Here is an 8,590-nt window from a genome sequence, read left to right as displayed (position 1 = left end):
AGCCTCTTGCACAGCAAGGGTTTTTGCTGCACAGAAGAACCTCGGTGCAAGAGAGTTCCCGCCAATTTGCAGGGTGCATTTCTTCTTTGCAGCACAGAAATGCACGGTGCAAAGAGTTCCCGCTATTTGAATGCAAATTTGTGTCCCGCTATTGGCTAGTTCTAAATTATTCCTACGTGGCGGCTAGTAATTGGCTTGCTAGCCGTTTAAAATTTCATGCGACTTCTGCCCAAGTCGAAGAACTTTGAGCACGCTGCAGAGTGCCTCTAAAGAGATCTGACTTGCGGCTAGCTGATCAATAGACTGATCACCTATCGTTCCTTCTTCCCGTCACCGAGCGCAATCCCAGACATACCCTTTTTCCCGCCGGCTTAATTTGCGGATGGATTAACTGGCTTGGGCCTCACCAGCTGGAACAACTCACATAGTTGTTCAGACGACCAGACCATCTGCGTCGCAACTACAAGCGTTGAAAATAAAATTTTTTGCAACCATTAAACCTTGTCTGCCTCTCCATTCACCAGCCCGCCCTAACGAACGAGCAATTTCTAAATCACCTCGAGTTGGCTCTGGCCGTCCGAGACAATGACCATTGAAAACATGATTTTGGAGATGCCCAAAGGCAGCACTGGCAGATTTTATTCAGTGTTCAATATCATTGTCTATATTTACTTTTTGGGAAAGGTGGCTACCACGTACGGGCAAATGTTCAACATTCTCCAAGGATTGTCCCCTATCATAATGCATGGAGGAACAGCTGGTTGTCTGGATACCTTTAAGAATGTTATGTATAAGTTGTTACACTGGCCTGGGGGATTGCAGGAGGGAATAAGAGGTAACCGCACACCAGTAGGCTAAGAGGGTTCTCTGGATAAACATGCTTTATCATTCTATAAGTTTAACTCCTTGTTCTTTTGAGAATAACACATGGTACCAAGAGTGGGGTGCGAAGAAAGACAGAAAAATGGAGCATCTCAGAATTCCAGAGGTGTTAAAGCGGTCTAGCAATGCAACAGTAAACTGGAAGAAATTTAAGCAGAGCTTCACCATTTATATGACGGCCAGTGGAGCTACAGAGAAGAAAGATCCACTCAAGGTAGCTTTTTCTTTTTTTAAAGACAGCAGGCCCAAAAGCCCTGTCTCTTTATAATAGCATACAACTGTCAGAAGCAGAACAGAAAAACTATGGCACAATAATAAAAAAGTTTGAGGAATATTGTATACCAAAACAAAATGAAACCTTTGAATGGTTTCATTCTACTGTCTCCATGTGAAACAGCAGACAAAATGTGAAACGATAGAGGAGTTTGCCAAAGAACTCTGACCGCTGAGCCAGACATGCAACTTTGGAGACCTAAGAGAGTCCATGATCAGAGACCAAGTAGTATTGGGTATAAAGGATACAAGCCTCAGGAAAAAAGACTGCTACATGATCCTGAGCTTAAACTGGAAAAGGCAGTTAGAATGTGTCAAGGGGCTGAAATAACACGTGTCAGGCTGCAGAAGCTGGAAAAAAAATGAAAGCAAGCTGAGCTAGAAAGGATTACAAGACTGCAAAAAATGACAACACACAAACAATACAGAAAGGAGGACCTCACTGTGAAGCAGGCAAGCAGAGGCCAAAGAGAATTGCTTAAATAAATAATGGTTAGCCGCAGATGCTATTGGGGAGGGGGGGTTACCATGTAATGCCCTGCATTTGATAAGCACTGAAACAAATGCAAAAGTTTCAATCAGTTTGCAAGACTTTGCAGAAAGAAGCAGGATGCACCACACAAGAAAACAGCAGGTGCACGCACTATGCAACAAGAGGAAGAATTCCTCATTGGCACAATGCAAGAAGTTAATTCTTCTGAGGATTAGACAATCACCCTGGAAACCAATGGACTAATGGTAACTTTTAAATTAGAAACAGGGGCAGAGGTCAATGTAATATCAGAATACATTATTCAAAAAATAAAAACTAAACCTGTGTACTATGAGAATAAGAAAATGAAACGTAGAGCATATAATGGGAACATGATTGCAACCAAGGGTGTTTGTGCATTGCATGTTATACACAAGGGTAATATAGTAAAAGTTCAGTTTGTAACAGTCCAAGGAAAGCTAGTGCCAATTACTGGGCTGTTAATGTGTAAAGTTCTAGATTTGACTAAGAGAATGGATGCCATTGAGGGACTAGAAAACAAGAACATAAAATAGTTTTATGATGTGTATTAAGGCATAGGGAAACTCAGCTAAGTACAGGATAGAATTAAGAGAACCAAATACTCCCACCACACATGCCTCAAGAAATGTTCCGCTTGTACTAAGGGGTAAGCTGAAAAAGGAATTCGATAGATTATTTAACATGGGCATAATAGAAAAAGTAGAGCAACCAACTGCTTGGATTCATTCACTGGTCATAATAAAAAAAAAAAGATGGATCCTTAAGATTGCGTCTGGATCCTAAGCAAATGAACAAATACATCAAAAGGGAGCATTTTCCCATTTCCGTTAGGGAAGAGGTTTTTGGCAACGTGGCAGAAGCTAAATATTTCTCTACTGTGGATGCCTCTTCTGGGTTTTGACAAGTTGCCCTAGAAAAGAATAGCTTATGTACCTTCAATGAGCCCTTTGGAAAGTATTGCTTTCATAGACTTCCTTTTGGACTGTGTTCTTCATCTGAAGTATTTCACAGAAAGGTGCAACAAATTTTTGAAGGTCTTGATGGAACTATGTTTTGTATTGATGTTGTATTAGTATGAGAAAATACTATGGAAGAACATGACTTGAGGCTAAGAAAGGCACTAGAAAGAGCTCACGGATCAGGTTTGACACTGAATAAACAAAAATGCAAATTCAGGGTCAAAGTAATAACATATCTGGGAGAAAAGCTCTGAGAAAAAGGGTGCAAATCAATTCCGCAAGGGTTAAAGCCATTACAAACATGCCACCCCCTACGGATAAGGAAGGAGTGCAAAGATGATCAATTTTGTAGGGAAATATCTACCTAACTTAGCACAGTAGACCAAACACTTAGATCTCTCCTAAGAACATATGCTTCGAAAGAAGGCATTGAAGCATCTTTGCTTCAGAAACATGGGGATAGCTAGAAACCAGCAGCATATGCATCTAGGGTACTCTCTAAGTCAGAGTGTCTATCTGTCAACAAATTGAGAAAGAAAGTTTAACTCTGGTATATGGCTATAAGAAATTTCATATATTCATCTATGGGAAGCCTGATAGCTGAAACTGATCATAAACTTTTGGTAACTGTAGCAGGGAAAGGGTTATCAGACATGCCACCCAGATTACAGAGACTTTTCTTGCAACTGCAAATGTATGATCTATTCTAGATGTACAGTACATGCCAGGAAAACATCTACTTATTGCAGATACATTGCTCAGAGCATATGACAATGGAAAGTGACAGAATTCCAGACACAGACGTAGTACATATTAATCTAATTAAAAGAGTGATTCCTGTCACAGATAAAATGTGGGCACTAATTGCAGAATCTACTGCTCAGGAAACCACATTGCAAAAAGTGATAACAGCTATTTATGCTGGGTGGCCTGGAAAATATATAACTAGCCCCTACTCTCAGTTCAAGGAAGAGCTGTCAGTACTGGATGGCATTTTGTTCAAAGGCTCACAACTTGTTTTTCCAGCAGTGCTAAAGACAGACATGTTACACAGAATACATAAGGAGCATCAAGGCATTGAAAATCCAAAAGGAGAACAAGGGGTGCTTTATATTGGCCCTACATAAATAATGACATAGAAGATGCTGTAAAGGCTTGTACAACATGCCTCAAGTACAGACCAGTGCAAAGAAAAGAGCCCATGATGGCCATGGAGGAGCCCATAGCTCCATGGTATCAAGTGGGTATTGACTTATTCATGAACGCAGGAAAAAAATGTTTTAGTGCTGGATTATTATTCTCACTATCCTAAAATTGCATCGCTCAAAAGCACAACAGCAAACCATGTCATAACTCACATCAAATAGATTTTTTCTAGATTCCACAACTTGTGAGAACAGACAACGGACCTCAAGTCAACTGCCCTGATTTTAAAGTATTTGCGATCAAATATGGATTCTGTCACAACACTTCAAGTCCTAAATACCACAATCCAATGGTCTGGTGGAAAATGGAGCACAAATAGTGAAGAAATTGTTGACAAAAGCTACAGATTCACCTACTGATGTTTACCTGTCACTCTTAAATTACAAGGCAACTTCCATGAAACATGGATTGTCCTCAGCAGAAGTGCTGTTTACCAGGAATCTCAAAACCAGGCCACCAAATCTTGTGGATGATACTCATCAGAATGAAGAGCAAAACATGAAAACTAGGGCTGTCAATTAATTGCCATTAATGGGTGTGACTAACACAAAAACAAATTAACACTTTAATGTCTTTTAAACACACGTTAATTGCTGCTGCTGGGCTGCACATGCTGACCCTCCCCCTCACTGCTGCCTGCCTGACTGTGCATGCTAGGGGAAAAGTGGCTCCTCCCCATCGCTTCTGCCATGTCATGCACACATTCACACATGTGGCCAACAAGAAGCCAGGCAGGATCAAGCTATCTGGGTGCTGGTGCTGGGCAGGGCAGGGTGAGGCGCCTGCCCCTCCAGTGGGGGAATAGGGCAGAGGGGCCCTTTGAGGGTGGTGTGGAGCTCCATAGCTGGGTAGATGGCCCGGGGGCTGGTATGCTTGCAGGGGCCAGGCAGTCCCAGGAGCCACTGCTGGGGCGAGCAGGGGTGCAGGTCAGGAGTGAGGTGTGCCCCCAACAGGTGTCCTCTTTTTTGGAATTGGAAATATAGTTTTGACCCTTTTCACTTACTGTACTTAATCACTAGGCAGAAATTAGCACAGTTCTACTCTGTTCTTATGGGAACAAGTTGTAATTAAAATCAATTTATTTGAAAAATATAGAAAAAAAAACATCCAAAATATTTATAATAAATTGGGGTTCTATTACTGTTTAACTGCACAATTAATCACAACAATTTTTTAAATCTAGCGATTGTGATTCATTTTTTAATTGTTTGACAGCCCTAATGAAAACATTAAAAAAAAATTGACAAACTTAAACAAAAAAGGTACTGTGACAGTGGTTTCAGAGAGTTACCACAACTGTACAAAGATATGGTGCCTATTTCAGATGGATGAACATGGAAACAGAAAACACTAATTTTCCATCAAGTAGCTCCCAGAACCTATCAAGGACTCACAATTGAAGGACAGGTATTAACAAGGAATAGATGACACTTGCAGCTTGTAAAGGGAAGAAAAGAAGCATCATCACAAGATTCAAAGGAAACAGAGTTAACAACAAATGACAGAGGAGTTTGAAAATGACATGGAAGTAGAGACACCTGAACAAGGAAACCAAACAAGAACTGAATCAATAAGGATTGGGAATGCAGAGAAACTGAGAAAATCAGTTAGAGCTAAAAAGCCAATACAAAGACTAATAGAGACCTGTTAAAATGTGCTTTAACTATGGGTTGAATTAAACATCCGCTGTCAGTATTACATGGGAATATGTTACATGTAAAGGGAAAAGACAGGTGGATACCTTGAAGAGAGTTAAGTATAAGTTTCATAGATGTTCATAGATTCATAGATTGTTAGGGGCTGTAAGGGATCTTGTAGGTCATCAGGTCCAGTCCCCCTGCACTAGGCAGGAAAAGATAACTGGGGTCAAGTAACCCCAGCGAGGTGACTGTCTAGTTTCCTTTTGAAGATTTCCAGGGTAGGTGACTGCACCACCACTGGAGGGAGTTTATTCCACAGTCTGGACACCCTGACTGTGACGGAGTTTTTCCTGGAATTGAGCCTGAAGCAGCGTTCCAGGAGTTTGTATCCATTGTTCCTGCTCTTTCCCACGGGTGCCCTGGTGAACAGCTGTTCGAGTTCTTGACGTACTCCGCTGATGTAAGGGTAAGCTGCTACCAAGTCCCCCCTCAGCCTTCTCTTCTGTAGGCTGAAGAGGCGCAAATCCCTCAGCCTCTCCTCGTATGGCTTGTCTTGCGAGTCCCTGATCATACAGGTGTCTCTTCCCTGGACCCTCTCAAGTTTTTCCACATCCTTGTTGAAGTGTGGTTCCCAGAACTGGATGCAGTACTCCAGCTGCGGTCTCACTAATGTGGAGTACAGTGGGAGTATCACTTCCTTAGTTTTGCATGAGATGCAACAATTAATGCATGCCAGTGTGTTGTTTGCCCTGATGGCCACAGCATCGCACTGCCAGCTCATGTTCATGTGATGGTTGATCACTATACCTAGGTCCCTTTAGCCGTGGTGCAAGTCAAATGGTTGCCCCTGAGCCTGTAGGTATGTTGGGAAGTATTTGCCCCCAGATGGAGCACCTTACATTTCTGAGTGTTGAACTTCATCTGGTTCCAGTCTGCCCAGCTCTCCAGACTATCCATGTCCTCCTGTATCTGCAACCTATCTTCTGGCGTGACCATGCTCCTCCATAACTTGGTGTTGTCCGCAAACCTGGCCAGTGAGCTTTTCACACCCACATCCAAATCATTGATAAAGATGTTGAAATGCACTGGTCCAAGCACAGACCCCTGAGGGACACCACTGGCCATTTCTTGTCAGGACAACACAGATCCATTCATGAGAACTCTCCGGGTCCTACCATGCAGTCAGTTTTCCACCCACTGAACTGTTGAGCAGTTAAGCCCACAATCTTCCAATTTTTCCACAAGGATATCGTGGGATACTAGATTTAAAGCAATTTGGAAGTCTAGGTATATATTGACCTTCTTTCCCATGTCCAGGTGGTGGGAGACCTGTTCATAGAAGATGAGATTGCTAAGACAACACCTACCCATGACAAAAGCCATGCTGGCTGTCATTCAGAATCTTACCCTCAACAAGCGTATCACACATAGATTCTTTAATGAGCTTTTCCAGGATTTTCCCTGGGATGGAGGTTAGCCTGATTGGCCTATAGTTGCCCGAATCCTCCCTCTTCCCCTTCTTGAAGATGGGCACAATGTTGGCCCTCTTTCAATCCTCAGGGATCTCCCCTGTGTACCACGATTTCTGAAAGAGTTTTGCCAGGGGTTCCGGAATGACCTGAGTGCCAGCTCCATCAGCAAGAGTGAAGTCCATCTGGTCCTGCTGCCTTATAAATGTCTAGGTTTCTAGTTGGTTTTGCAACATCTCAGCATCCACAGTGGGAAGGCTATCATTCCCCCCATGCTCCCTGTGATCCTTATCTCACTTGTCTTTCCCCTTGGTCTGCTGAAATACGGAAACAAAGTGGACATACAGGAGTTCAGTTTTTTCCTGAGTGTCCGTTACCAGCTCTTCCAAGGTGTTAAGCAGGGGCCCCATGCTTCCATTTGTTTTGCTTCTGCTCCCTAAATACCTAAAGAAGGACTTATTATTGTCCTTGACTCCCTTGGCTAACTTAAACTCAGTTGCCACCTTAGCTTTCCTAATAATTTCCCTACTAGTATAGACCAGTGCGGACGACTGTTGTATAGGACTGTCCCTATCTTCCACTGTGTGTACGCCTCTTTTTTCTTTTTCAAGAGGACTGTGATGTCCCTATTGAGCCAGAAAGGCTTGCCAACCCTTCTGCTACCTTTCTTCTTCATGGGAACGGTTTTCTTTTGTGCTTTGAGGATTGTGTCCTTAAGGAACAACCACTCTTCGTGCACCCCATTCACCTTCTGTCCCTGGTCCTGCATTGCCTCCCCTACTAATGCCCTGAGCTTGTTGAAGTTGGCATTTTTGAAGTCCAGACTTCAATCCTGCTAGTTGATTTGTCAACCTTGCAGCAGACAGCGAACCTGATGAGCTCATGGTCACTGTCTCCCTGGCTACACTCAATGTTCAAGCACACACCAGATTTCATAGACATTCAGGCTAGAAGGGACCCCAGAGGATCATCGAGTCCAGCCCCCTACCCCAGGGGCAGGAAGTCAGCAGGGATCATAGGATACCAGCAAGATGAGGATCCAAATGTGTCTTGAAGGCGTTCAAAGTGGGTGCTTGAACTGCCTCCGGTGGCAGTTCACCCTAAACCTTGGGGGCTCAGACAGTGAAGAAGTTCTTCCTTATGTCCAGCCTGAATCGGGCGCAGTGGAGTTTCTGACCATTCAATCTTGTCATCCCTTGGGGCGCTCTGGTGAACAGACGTTCCCTCAGATCCTGATGAGCACCCCTGATAAACTTATAGGTGGCCACAAGATCACCCCTGAGCCTGCGCTTTTCTAGGTTGAAGAGTCCCATGGCTCTCAGGCTCTCATCATAAGGTCCATTTTCCTGACCTCTGATCATGTGCATGGCTCTCCTCTGCACTCTTTCAAGCTTCTCCACATCTTTTTTGAATGGTGGAGCCCAAAACTGGACGCAGTACTCCAGCTATGGCCTCACCAAGGCCGAGCACAATGGGAAAATGACGTCCTTGGATTTACTAGAGAAGCATCTATGGATGCAAGCTAGAGTTTTGCTCGCTTTACTAGCCGCAGCATCACATTGAAGGCTCATGTTCATCTTGTGGTCAATCTTGACCCCCAAGTCCCTTTCATCTGTAGTGCTAACCAGCATAGCACTGCCGAGCCTA

This window comes from Alligator sinensis, unplaced genomic scaffold (genome assembly GCF_000455745.1).
Source record: "Alligator sinensis unplaced genomic scaffold, ASM45574v1 scaffold1248_1, whole genome shotgun sequence".
NCBI classification, from domain to species: domain Eukaryota; kingdom Metazoa; phylum Chordata; order Crocodylia; family Alligatoridae; genus Alligator; species Alligator sinensis.
Note: the sequence above shows the minus strand (reverse complement) of the source record.